The following is a 14109-nucleotide window of genomic DNA, read 5'->3' on the forward strand; positions in this document are numbered from 1 at the left end:
CTGGATGTTAAATACCCCTGACGCTGGCTCAAGTAAGTTCTCATGGTAGGGACTGCAGCAGCAACCACAGAGAAGCCCTAGAGCTAAAAGCAAGAGGCAAGCAGTAGGAGCCAAAACAAAAGAGATCTCAGCTTGTACCAAGTGAAGCCGCCCACCACTGTAAGTGGAATACTTATTACTGCCTCCATTTTTTTTTTTTAATTTATTGGCCACGCCCAGCAGCTCACAGGATCTTAGTTCCCTGACCAAAGATGGAACCCATGCCCCCTGCAGTGGAAGCCGGGAGTCCTAACCGCTGGACTGCCAGGGAAGTCCCTGCCTCCATTTTTAGACGCTAATTATTAAAGAAAAACTATTGATTTCTGTACAGTAATCTCATTCTCAGCCACACTATCAAGAGTACAATGTAATTTTTTTCCTCAAAGTATCTTTACTTTTTCATCATTAATTTTTATAAATAAACGTTTTTGGTTTTTTTTTTTTGGCCAGGCCACGTGGCATGTAGGATCTTAGCTCCCCGACCAGAGATCGAACCCCTGAAGTGGAAGCACAGAGTCTTAACCACTGGACTGCCAGTGAATTCCCAAAAATAAACTTTTAAAAATTAAAGCATTATATACAGTGTACAAATCATAAATGTAAAGCATGACAAATTATACAAAATAAGCACATCCATGTAACTACCACCCAGATCAAGAAACAATATATTACCAGTACCCCTTGTGCCTATTCCTCACCCCAAAGTAACCATGATCCCAGCTTCCCACACCAAAAAGAATCATTTCACCTATTTCTGAAATTTATATAAGTGGAATCTTATATATGTATTGAATTTGTCTTCCTTCAGTCAACATTCCATTTGTGAGATTCATCCATGTAGTTGCATGTAGTAGGTTGTTCTTTCTCATTGTTTTATAGTATTCCATTGTTTGACTACAAAACAACAATTCTATTGCTAATGGATATTTGCATAGTTATTAATTTGTAGCTATTTACAAATAAACTGCTATGAACATTCTTGTGTATGTATCCTGATACACATACTGTTCTGTGCGGTATATTCTAAAAGAGAAGCTGTTTAGTCATAACGCACGGGTACACTGCCATAGTTTCCCCAAATTGGTTGTACAAATTACACTCCCACCCCAACCTGCAATGTAGCAGAATGACAGTTGCTCTCAACCTTGTTAACAGTATTGTCTATTTTAGCCATTTCAGTGCATATATATTGATACTGCATTATGACTTCAATTTGCATTTCTCTGATGACTAAAGATCTAGAGCAGCTTTTCATGTCTTTATTGACTATTTGGAAATTCTCTTTTATGATGTGCCTCTTCACATCGTTGCCCTTTCTCCTTTAAAATATTTGGGATTTTCCCTAGTAATTTGTAGGAGTTATTTATATTTTTTGAATATGAGGCAGTTTTCAAGAAAAAAAATATACCTACAAGATACATACATACACCCACCCACACTTTTTTCCCCCTCTCACGGTAGCTTGTCTTTCTTTTTTTTTTTTTTTTTGCGGTACGTGGGCCTCTCACTGTTGTGGCCTCTCCTGTTGCGGAGCACAGGCTCCAGACGCGCAGGCTCAGCGGCCATGGCTCACGGGCCCAGCCGCTCCGCGGCATGTGGGATCTTCCCGGACTGGGGCACAAATCCGTGTCCCCTGCATCAGCAGGCGGACTCTCAACCACTGCACCACCAGGGAAGCCCGCTTGCCTTTTTCACTCTCCTGTTAGTGCCTTTTAAAGACAAGATGCTCCAGGTTTTAATACAGTTTAACATTAGTGTTTTTTATATCCCATTTCAGAAATTCTCTCATGGTATCTTTAAGGAGCTTATTATTTGACCTTTCACATTTAGATCTACAATCCACTTTGAACTGATTTTTAAAAGATCAACTATGTTAAGGCATAATCTACATACGATAAAATGATCACATGGAATGCATAGCTCGATGAATTTTGACAAATGTATATATCCATGTAAGTGTAACCCTAATCAAGATACAGAACATTTTTACCACCCAAAAAAGTCCCTTCAAACCCACTAGTGGGAATTCCTTGGCAGTCCAGTGGCTAGGACTCTGTGCTTTCACTGCCGAGGGCCCAGGTTCGATTCCTGGTCAGGAAACTAAGATCCCACAAGCCTTGCAGCACAGACAAAAACAAAAACAAAGACAAATGACAAAAAAAAACCCACTAGTAATCAATCTCCCATGCCACTCAGCCCTAAGCAACCCTTAATCTTATAACTATGACTACAGATTAGTTTTGCCTGTTATAAAATCATAAAGCATATATTCCTTTATGTCAGGATTCATTCACAGCATATTTTTGATATTCATCCATGTTACTAAGTTTATTATATTATATTCCTTTTATGGATGAGTTATATTCCATTGTATGAATATACCACAATTTGTTTATCCATTCAAGTATTGTACATTTGGGTTGTATTCAGTTTGGGGCTGTTATAAAGCTGTTATGAACATTCATGTCTTTTTGTGAACAGATGTTTTTTTGCTTGTCTAAACAGCTACAAGTGGAATTGCTGGGTCAAGTAGTAAGTATATGTTTAAATTTATAAACTGCCAAAATGTTTCCCATGGAGGTTATACCATTTTACACAGCCCTCCACATCCGTGGGTTCCACCATCAGTGGATTTAACCAACCACAGGTCAAAAATCAATCTGTCTTTGGTGGAACCCATGTACACCAATCTCACAGACACCAAAGGCCAACTGTACTCTGCGATTTTATATAAGGGACTTGAGCATCCATGGATTTTGGTATCCACGGGGTTTCTGGAACCATTCCCCCACAAATACCGAGGGAGGATTATATTCCCACTAACAATGCATGAGAGTTCCAGCTTATTTACATTCTCATACTCATTTGGACACGTGGAATTCTTAGCCTTTTAATTTTAGCTATTCCAGAGGATGTAGGGGATATCCTATATGTGATTTTAATGAGTATTTCCCTGCTGCTTAATTATGTTGAGCATCTTTTCATATGTTTAGTAGCATGTCTTCTTTTGTGAAGTGTCTATTTTCAATAAAACCTTTTATCCTATTTTTTTAACCTTATTATCAGGTGCATGAGTTTTTTTTTATAAGTTCTGGATAAAAGTCCACTGTTAGATACACATTTTGAGAATATCTTCTCCCAGTCTTTGCTCTGCCTATTTCTTAAATGAGTGGAGGTTTTTTACTTTAATAAAATTCAATATCATTTTTTTCTTCTGTGATTAGGATTTTTTCGGTTCTTGACTAGTAAATCTTTGCCTACCCCAAGGTCAATAACTTTTTCTTCTGTTTTCTTCTGTATAGTTTTAGCTTTTACATTTAGTCTATGATGCATTTTGAATTAATGTTTGTATATGGTATAAAGGAGAGATCAAGATTGACTTTTACTTATTCATAGGATATTCACTTTGTTCCAGCACCATTGTTGAAAAGATTGTTCTTTTGCCACTGAATTACTTTTGTGCCTTTGTGAACATCAACTCACTATATATGAGTGGGTTTATTCCAGGACTATACTCTATTCCACTGATTATGTCTTTTCCTTATGCCGACACCATAGTGTCTTGATGACTATCATTTTAAAATCTGTAAGTCATCCAATAATAACAGTCATTATGCGCAGACAACATGATCCTCCATGTAGAAAATCCACCAGAATCTACAAAAAAGCTACTAAAACTACTAAATGAGTTTAGCACAGTTGTAGGATAAAATATCAAAATATAAAAACCAACAGTATTTTTACATACTCGCAAGAATTATAACACTTACAGTAATATCCAAAAATGTGAAATACTTAAGATAAATCTGAAAAAATATCTGGAAAGTGAAAACCACAAAACACTGCCAAGAGAAACTAAAGAAGACCTAAATAAACAGAAGAATACCATGTTGACGGATATGAAGACTCAATTATTGAGATGTCAGTTCTCCCCAAATTGATCTATAGACCCAATGCAATCCCAATCAGAATGCCAGCAAGTTTTTTTGTAGAAACTGGCAAGCCAATACTAAAATTCAGATGGATATACAGAGAACCAAGAAGCCAAAATAACTTTGAAAAAGAACAAAACTGGAGGATTAATACTAATGGATTTCAAGACTTATTATAAAGCTACAATAATCAAAACAGCATGGTATTGGTGTGAAAATAAACAGATCAATGGTACAGATACAATACAGAGTTTAGAAATAATCCCATAAATATATGGGTAACTAATTTTTGACAAAGGTGCAAAAGGCAATCCAATGGAGAAAGGATAGTCTTTTCAACAAATGGTGCCAGAATAACTGGGAAATCCATACACACACCATATATAAAAACTCAAAATGGATCACAGACCTACATGTAAAGCCTAAAACTCTAAAATGTCTGGAAGAAAACATAGGAGAAAATCTTTGTGACTTTGGGCTGGGAAAAGAATTCTTGGATATAACACCAAAAGCAAAATCCACAAAGGAAAAAAAATGTATAAACTGTATTTTTTAAAAAATAAATAAATGTATTTATTTTTGGCTGCTTTGGTTCTTTGTTGCTATGAGCGGCTTTCTCTAGTTGCAGCAAGCAGGGGCTACTTTAGTTGTGGTGTGCGCGCTTCTCATTGCAGTAGCTTCACTTGTTGCAGAGCATGGGCTCTAGGCGCAGGGGCTTCAGGAGTTGTGGCACGTGGGCTCTAGAACGCAGGCTCAGTAGTTGTGGTCCACAGGCTTAAATGCTCTGCGGCATGTGGGATCTTCCCAGACCAGGCCTCGAACCCGTGTCCCCTACATTGACAGGCGGATTCTTAACCACTGTGCCACCAGGGAAGCCCTAAACTGTATTTTTTGAAAGTTAAAAACTTCTACCCATCAAAAGGCTCTAAGAAAATGAAAAGACTGACACACACTGGGAGAAGAATATTTGCAAAGCATATACCTGTTAAGACTTGTACCTGAAGATCTTTCAAAATTCAACAGCAAGAAAATACAAATAAACACATGAAAAGATGCTCAACATCACTGGTCATCAGGGAAATACAAATTAAAACCACAATGAGATACCACTACACACCAGTTAGAATTGCTAAAATTAAAAAGACTCACCACAGCAAACGTTGACAAACCAGAACTTTCATACTCTACTGGTAGGAATTAAAATGGTAAAACCACTTTGGAAAAGTTTGGCAGTTTCTTAAAAAAGGACACACACCTACCATATGATCTAGCCTTCTCATGACTAAGTATTTACCTAAGAGAAAAAAAATTTTATTCTATACAAAGACTTGCATGTGAATGTTCACAGTAGCTTTATTTGTAATAGCCAAGAACTGGAAACAACCCAAATGTCTATTAACGGGCAAATAGATAAACAAATTGTGACATACCCATACAATGAAATAGTATTCTGCAATAAAAAAGAATAAACTATTGATAGATGTAATTAGTGAATGAATCTCAAAATAATTATGCTGAGTAAAAAAGCCAAATAGAAAGGCATAAACAACTTATGCCAAAAAGAACAAACAGGTTAACTGGACTTCATCAAAATTAAAAACTTTTGTGCAAAGGACACTATCAAAAAAGTGAAAAGACAACCTATAGAGTGGGAGAGAATATTTGCAAATCATGTATCTGATAAGGATTTAATATTCAGAATACATAAAAAACTTACAACTCAACAACCAAAAGACAAACAACCCAATTCAAAACTAAGCAAAAGATTTGAATAGACATTTCTCCAAAGAAGATATAAAATGGTCAATAAGCACATGAAAAAAGGCTCAACATCATTATTCATTAGGGAAATGCAAATCAAAACCTAACGAGATACCCACTAGAATGATTATTTTTTTAAAACTCAGAAAATAACAAGTGCTAACAAGAACATGGAGTAATTGGAGCCCTCATACATTGCTAGTAGGAATGTAAAATGGTGCAGCTGCTGTAGAAAACAGTATGACGATTTCTCAAAAAATTAAACATTCAATTATTCCCATGACCCAGCAATTCCACTCCTAATTATATACCCAAAATAAAACCAGGAGTCAAACAGATACTTGTATTCCAATGTTTATTGCAGCATTATTCACAAGAGCCAAAAAGTGGGAAGGAGATGAAAGGATCAACAAAATGTGATATATGCATACAATGGGATATCCAGCCAAAAAAAGGAATGTAGTACTAAAACATGTTACAATGTGAATGAACCTTGAAAACATTATGCTGAGTGAAATAAGCCAGGTCACAAAAGGACAAATACAATATGATTCCACTTACATATCTAGAATAGGCAAATTTGTAGAAAGAAGGTTACAGGTTACTAGGGCCTGGGGTGATGGTGGTAGAATGGGGAGATATTAATGGGTACACAGTTTCTGTTTGGAGTGATCAAAATATTTCAGAAAAAGAAAGCAGTTTTGATTGCACAACACTGTGAATGTACTTAAGGCCGCTGAATTGTACACTTGAAGTGGTTAAATTGGCAAATTTTATGTCATATATATTTTACAGCACAACCTATTATATAAGTATCATGAAGTTCCAGCTAGCTTTCTATCCTTTTAGATACTACAATAAACAATCTGGGGGCTTCCCTGGTGGCGCAGTGGTTGAGGGTCTGCCTGCCAATGCAGGGGACACGGGTTTGTGCCCCGGTCCGGGAGGATCCCACATGCCGCGGAGTGGCTGGGCCCATGAGCCATGGCTGCTGAACCTATGTATCCCGAGCCTGTGCTCTGCAACGGGAGAGGCCACAACAGTGAGAGGCCCGCATACCGCAAAAAAAAAAAAAAAAAAAAAAACCTGTATGACAGGTTTCTCAAGCCAATATCCTAGTAGCAGGCTTCAACTAGTCTTCTAATTAGAATCAGGTAGTTGAACTGTCTAACAGCTAAACACAGGAGCAAACAGAATTCCTAGCCATAGGGCAAGGTGCCGTCAAAGGAATAGACTGTTGAGCTCACTAGATTCTTAAATCCTGTTCATGGAAGGGTGGAGATGCCTATAGAATATTTGTAGCTAATCCATATATCTTGAATAATACTCATTTCACCATGAAAAATTATTTATCTTCATAATTGTAGAATCTGAGTGATGATACAGGGGTTTTATTGTTCATTTTATTGTTTTTTTATATTTGTTTAAATATTACACAAATTAAAAATTTAGAAATCATTTATAACATCCATTATGCAAGTTAAAAAACCTCAGATGCTGGGTGATTATAGAAATAATTGAAGGGCTTATAGGAGCCTATGCAGAGAAAGTTCTGATTATAGTCTCTCAAATGCTAAGTAACTACTCCAGAGTATGTATTCCCTATTAGTACTTCAATGTTAACTAGCCATCCTTAGAGTTTAAAGCGAAACACATATACACCACACTGTTTCAAATGAAATATTTTAAAATACATTTCATAACATCCAGAACATACTTCTTTCTATCACGGATTTTTAACACAAATTGCTTGTGTCCAATTGCTTGTTTTCAAATTTCCCTTCCCTCAGACACTATGAGCTTCTATCAACCTTGGAACCATGCTATTCATCCTTGATTTCCCCCCTCCCACTTTAGTTCTGGACATAGGGCCTGTATTCAATAAGTTTAATTCCACAGATATTTACAGAGCACTACAGTCTGTGTGTTAGGCACTGCTTTTAGTGCTGAGGATACAGCCCTGATCAAAAATGACAAAGTTGTTTGCATGGTGCTTAGATTCTATAAGAATGTGATTGAAATGAAAGATGTGATGGGACTAATCAATTTTCAAAAGGTCTTCCAACTAATATTCTCTGCAATACAAACTATACCTATTTTGGTGACTCTACCAGTCCCCATGCTTTGGGGAGCTTCTCTCAATTCCACCATAAAAGGTAACCAACCCGACAGTGCCATGAACACAGGGCTGGTGGGAAGAGTGCTGCTCAATGGCATTTTTTAAAAATTTGGATTTAATTGTTCTCATTAAATCTACATGCTTATCAAAATTCCCTTCATCCCCAACCAAAGATAATGTTCCATATAGCTGTCCCAGGCTGGAGAAGAATTTATTACTAATCTAACACAGTCACACACAGAATATGCCCTTACAGTGACGGCGCAGATGTCAGCAAGAGTTCTCCTCTAAATGGACTGATAATGATAGGATTTTCTCTCTAAAATATATCAGAGCTCTCAAAGGTTAAAATACACAAATTTTCACCACTCCAGCCTCTTTGCCTGTATAGGAAACCATCAAGTTGCGAGAGCATTTATCACACATCAGGCCTCACAGGTGTTTGACAGGAATCACTAACGCCTGTTCCACGTGATGTCTTCAGTTAACCTGAAGCCTTTGGTTTATTTTGTGGAGCAAACCATTCATCTCTTTTAACTTCTGCCATTGCATCAGCCAACAATTTGCTTCCCTCTGGATCCATCTTCGAGAGTTCTCAAAACGCTTCTTCCCCCACAAAGCAAATTTCATGTCCATCAGGGTCAGTCAGAATGATCACTTGCACTGTTGCTTTCCCTGGAGTGTCCAGACTCACGAGGAGAGTCAGAATCTTCTGATTCTCCCTTTTTATCAAGTCTTCTAAGTCTGACAACTCTTTCTGGGGGCAAGAAAAGGCAATTCGTCCAAAAGCTGCTTGCATGATCAACTGCCCCCTGGATGCCCTGTAGCTCCAGCTTAAACTGGTTATCAGCATAGCCCAGCAAAACTCTGTGCTTCTTTTCATCTTTTTCATAAATTTTCATTCCCAGCAGATTAGACCAGTAGTTCAAGGACTTCTGAAGATCAGAAACTGCTAGAGTTACTTTTAATACAGGATCTGACTGAGGTGGACTGTGGTTCTGCAAATAGAATTTATATCCTCTGGGGGCTTTGGTTTCAAAGACACCTACTGCGACTTCATTGAGTGGCCACTCCAGCTTCCTGGCTTTGCAGACAGCCTGGCTAGAAGCAAGCGTGATACCCATGAAGTCACTGCCAAGCTACAGTCTCCGATGCCATAACTGTAAGTCAGTTCTGCAACAAAATGATCATCCTCAGGTCCAAATTCTATCACTGATTTACTCCATTTCCCATCATAAGGCCTTCATCCCCAGGACATCACAATAGAAACACACCATCTGGAAGTGGTTTCCCACTTTGAACATGAAGTGCAGAGCCCTGAGAGTCGCCATGACCACCTACACTACCCACCCCTCACGCATACAGCGCCGCGCTGCCCACAGGTGACACCAGCACAGTAATCCCAATGGCACTTTAAAGATTAGAGGCTCATGCATCCATAATTTTCTCATTTTCGTATCTAAATTGGTAAAATGGTCCACCACCCTCTGATAGTAGACTACAGAAATAATTTGTGAGAGTTGTAGGACCTTCTAGCCTCATGGTGTTTCCTTAATCTTTCCCCTAACACACAACTAACAGATTTTTCCTATAAAATATTATATATAAAAACATATAGTAAATTATATGAGTTATACATATATAACTCATTTCCTACATTTTCTAGTTATCTCTGGGCCAAAGGTTCTCAAACTGGGACCCCAGACCCTTAAGAGGATTCACAAAGGTAGTGATGGAAAACTTTAATTTTCAATATATTTTTAACAATCTAACAAATCATATACTTATAGTCCATAAGGTTCTACCCACTAAATACCTCAATAAATAGGTTGAATACATTTTTGTTGCTTATCTAGGGCTTATTCTTTAATAGAAGACATTAACAATATTTTAAATTATTAAGGGGGTTATGAAAAGAATATATATTATAAGCTGATAAAGTTGGGGAACACTGCTTCAGAAACACTGCTCCAGACCATGATGAACTTGTTAGATATTCAAATTAATATCAGAACATTTCAATACTTTGGTATCTATAGTGATCAATGCTTTGCATCTTCCATCTGGTTCCTAGGCTCTCATTTGATACTAACAGTTACTACTTATATAGGGTCTAATTGGTGACTACTGCTGATGCTACCCACAAAAAGAAAGTGTTTGGGGTAAGTAAGGACTACTTGAAGTTTCCATCTCACAGAGTCCAGAAATCATAGCAAATCTTGCATACAAGGCAAAAGCCATGACTTCTACTTGAACAATCACATAAATAGCACCAAAGCAACTATTTGCTCTTATGATTCTTACCTAATTTTAACAAACTGGTAACACTATGCTCTCTTCACTTTAAATTCTTAAACACCTTTCAATTTAAATGTTATGTTTAGAATAAAGTATATTTAAATATTTATGCCAATATAACATTTTACAAATTTTCTCCTTTATGTAATAAAGTGTTTTAAATTACTTCAATATAGGTTTTAAATTATTACATGTGCTCTACAGAAATGCATATAAAATTAATTTTAAGCATTCAAGTTTATACATAAATTGAACCAGCAGATACTAAGTCATATGTTTAGTTGCCAAGTTAAAAGGCTAAATGAAGGGGCGTGCACTCACAAGAAGTATAAAGTAAGAGCTCTAAAACATTGATTATGAAAAGGCAAAGACAGGTCTTCACTGTCCAAAGTTCAAGAAAACTGGGAATCATTTATGGTTCATACCACTAACTTTCCAGCTTCCAACCATGACTTTTTGACAGTCAGCCACTTCTCACTCAAATGAACAAATTAAAAAATGGCAGTAATGGAGGGGGGTTACTTTGCGCTAGATTTTTTCTTTTCTTTTTTTTTTTTTTTGCGGTATGTGGGCCTCTCACTGTTGTGGCCTCTCCCGTTGCGGAGCACAGGCTCCAAACGCGCAGGCCCAGCGGCCATGGCTCACGGGTCCAGCCGGACCGGGGCACGAACCCACGTCCCCCGCATCGGCAGGCGGACTCCCAACCACTGCGCCACCACGGAAGCCCTGTGCTAGATTTTTTTTAATTCCAAATTTTAAAGAAGAATAATAATTCTTATATATGGATTACTATGTACCAGGCACTATTTCACAATAACCCTTTAAGCTAGGTACTATGGGGTCCACTTTACAGACCAGGAAACTAAGAAATGGAGAGATGAACTAACTTGCCCAAATTCACATGGAGAGTCAGGATTTGAACTTAGATGGCTCTTAAGCACTTTAATAAACTGCCTCTCAGCTAAGGGCGAAATAGCCACATCATTTGTATTGTGATTTACTGAGCACCTGCAATTTTTTTTTAAAGTTTGACATAAACAAACAAAAAGTGGACTCTCAAATGTAAGCAGCAAATGAGGTTTTAAACTCTCATCTGAATCCAGAAAAATAAAGCCAAGCTTGCAATTTTACTGAAAGTGGATTACCTGTGAATTTTTACACAGATTTGGATAGAGATGGGAAATTTTTAAAATTATCTTGTGGAATCTTTTTAAAATATCATATTTTTAAAAGTGACTTCTGATTCTTGAATGGTTTGGCTTTAAGTAAAATATTGGCACGCATGTAATATATCACGATGATATTTTCTGTTATTTTATACAGCCATTAAAAATGTTGGCATGGATCAAAATACACTGATATGGAAAGCTTCATATGATATGTTAAACAAAACAGTCAGTAAAAAGGGCATGTAAAGTGTGATCCTAAATCTATTCTGTAAAAAGTCTTAAGCTTAAGTTTATGATAAACATTTTTCCTTCCAGTTTTACTGAGATACAATTGACATACAGCACTGTACAAGTTCAAAGTGTAGCATAATGATTTGACTTACATACATCATGAAATGATTACCACAATAAGTGTAGAGAACATCCATCATCTCATACAGATTCAACATTAAAGAAGAAAAATTTTTTTCCTTGTGATGAGAACTCAGGATTTACTCTTAACTTTCTTTTTTTAAAAAAATTAATTAATTTATTTATTTGGGGGGGGCATTGGGTCTTCGTTGCCACATGCAGGCTTTTTCTAGTTGCAGTGAGTAGGGGCTACTCTTCATTGCAGTGCACAGGCTTCTCATTGTGGTGGCTTCTCCTGTGTGGAGCACAGGCTCTAGGCACGTGGGCTTCAGTAGTTATGGCATGCGGGCTTCAGTAGTTGTGGCTCGTGGGCTCTAGAGCACAGGCTCAGTAGTTGTGGCACATGGACTTAGTTGCTCTGCGGCATGTGGGATCTTCCTGGACCAGGGCTCGAACCTGTGTCCCATGCATTACAGGCAGATTCTTAATCACTGCACCACCAGGGAAGTCCCTCTCTTAACTTTCATATACAGCAGTGTTAATTATATTTATCATGTTGTACATTACCTCCTTAGTACTTATTTATCTTATAACTTGGAACTTTATACCTTTTGACTGTCATCATCCAATTCCCTTTCCCACCACCTCCTGCCTCTGGTAACCACAAATCTCATCTCTTTTTCTGTAAGTTTGCTTGTTTGTTCTTGAAGTACAACTGACCTACAACACTATGCTAGTTCCTGTTACACAACATAGTGATTCAATATTTCTGTACTCAAAATGATCACCATGATAAATCTAGTTACGATCTGTCACAATACAATGATATTACATAGTTATTGACTATATTTCCCCACACTGTACATTTCATACTCATGACTCATTTGTTCTGCAACTGTAAGTCTGTACCTCTTAATCTCCCTCACCTATTTCTTTCCTCCCCTCTCCCTTCTGGCAACCACCTGTTTGTTCTCTGTATCTATAACTGTTTCTGTTTTGTTATGTCTGTTCATTTGTTTTTTAGATTCCACATATAAGTGAAATCATACAGTACTGGTCTCTCTCTGTCTGACTTGTTCACTAAGCGTAATGGGGGTGGGGCATGTTTGGCAGAGGATGCACTACCCCCACTGTATTCCCATTTCAGCTTGTTTCCCCACAATGTTTCCAAGAGTGTGGGGCTCCCTACCCCTCTGCCCCCTTTCCCACCTCCCTTTGTGCTCTGGAGGCCCAGAGGAATTGGTAGCTGCAATTTGTGCTATTCCCTTCTCTGAGTATAATGGTCAGAACAAAAAAAATAATATCCAAAGATACTTTGGTACTAACAGCATGATCTACAGCAAGAAAAATAAGCATTTGGCTCCAATCCATGAGATTCCAAGGGGAGAGACAGCCAAGACAGTGTAAAGAAGAATAAGAAAAAAGACTTGATAAATATTATTAAGGGCATGAAAGTTGAAAGCACAGTAAATGTACAAACAACAAAGCCACCCAACAGAAGACAACTTAAAAGTGTGGCGGCTACAACTAGCAGGCTTCAAAAAGCTCCAGAAGATGCCCCCAAAAGAGAAGTGAATCCCTGAGTCCTGAGTTGGTGGTGGCTGCACCTGCTGTTGCAGACTATCCCTTTTGACAAGCAGATGACCAAGTCAGAGCTGCTCCAGCAGCACAAGGAAGACTCAAGGGCACAGAAAGAGGGCAAAAGACCTAAAATTAGTTTCAGTAACATCATATCAGCTACGAAAGTTGCCAGATCTGCCTGCCACAGCTAGAGTTAGTACAAGACTAGTGAATCAGATGCAGTTTGATGAAGGAGCTGATGATGATGATGTTGGTCAGGATCTTCAACCTGATCTTAAGACCACTGATCTCAGAACAAGTTTTAGGAAAAATATATTCAAAGGCAAGAGGCTTAATATTTTTGGGCTTAAGGCAGTTACTAAAGAGGCACCTGACACACAGAGACAACACCTTCACTTTGGATTGTGGAATCTGCTAAGCAGTTAGCCACAGTCAATGAACAGTCCTTTCAGAATGATTCTGAAGAGATGAGCCAATGGACAAAAGAGGAGAACCTGTGGGAGTCCCAATTAACAATGAAGCAGGTTTTGATGATAAGGGTTCAGAATCTCATTAACATATATTTCTGGATAAATACCTGGAGGATTTTCCAAAACAAGGATCAACTCGCCACTTCATGGAGCTGGTGACCTGGCCTTTCCAAAAACCCATCTGAGTGTTAAGCAGAAGGTCGAACACTTAGAGTGGTTTAGAAATTACTTTAATGAAAAACAGGATGTTCTTAAAGAGAGTGACATACAGTTCAACAGGAAATTTTTATTTCAAGCTATTGGAGATTGGTATTATAAACAAAACAATTTGACTAGAAAAAAATACAATAAACATTTAAATATGGTTATTAGGTGGCAGAATTACTGGT

The 14109-nt window shown here is 37.8% G+C and overlaps 1 protein-coding gene and 1 pseudogene across 1 annotated transcript in view; both read right to left on the reverse strand.

The window, feature by feature from the left end:
- RNF169 (ring finger protein 169) overlaps positions 1 to 14109 on the reverse strand; it is an 83593-nt gene that overhangs the window by 32302 nt on the left and 37182 nt on the right.
- On the reverse strand, positions 8269 to 9182 carry LOC112411113 (glyoxalase domain-containing protein 4 pseudogene; annotated as a pseudogene).

Source organism: Neophocaena asiaeorientalis, unplaced genomic scaffold, assembly GCF_003031525.2.
Source record: "Neophocaena asiaeorientalis asiaeorientalis breed wild unplaced genomic scaffold, Neophocaena_asiaeorientalis_V1.1 scaffold263, whole genome shotgun sequence".
Lineage (NCBI taxonomy): Eukaryota > Metazoa > Chordata > Mammalia > Artiodactyla > Phocoenidae > Neophocaena > Neophocaena asiaeorientalis.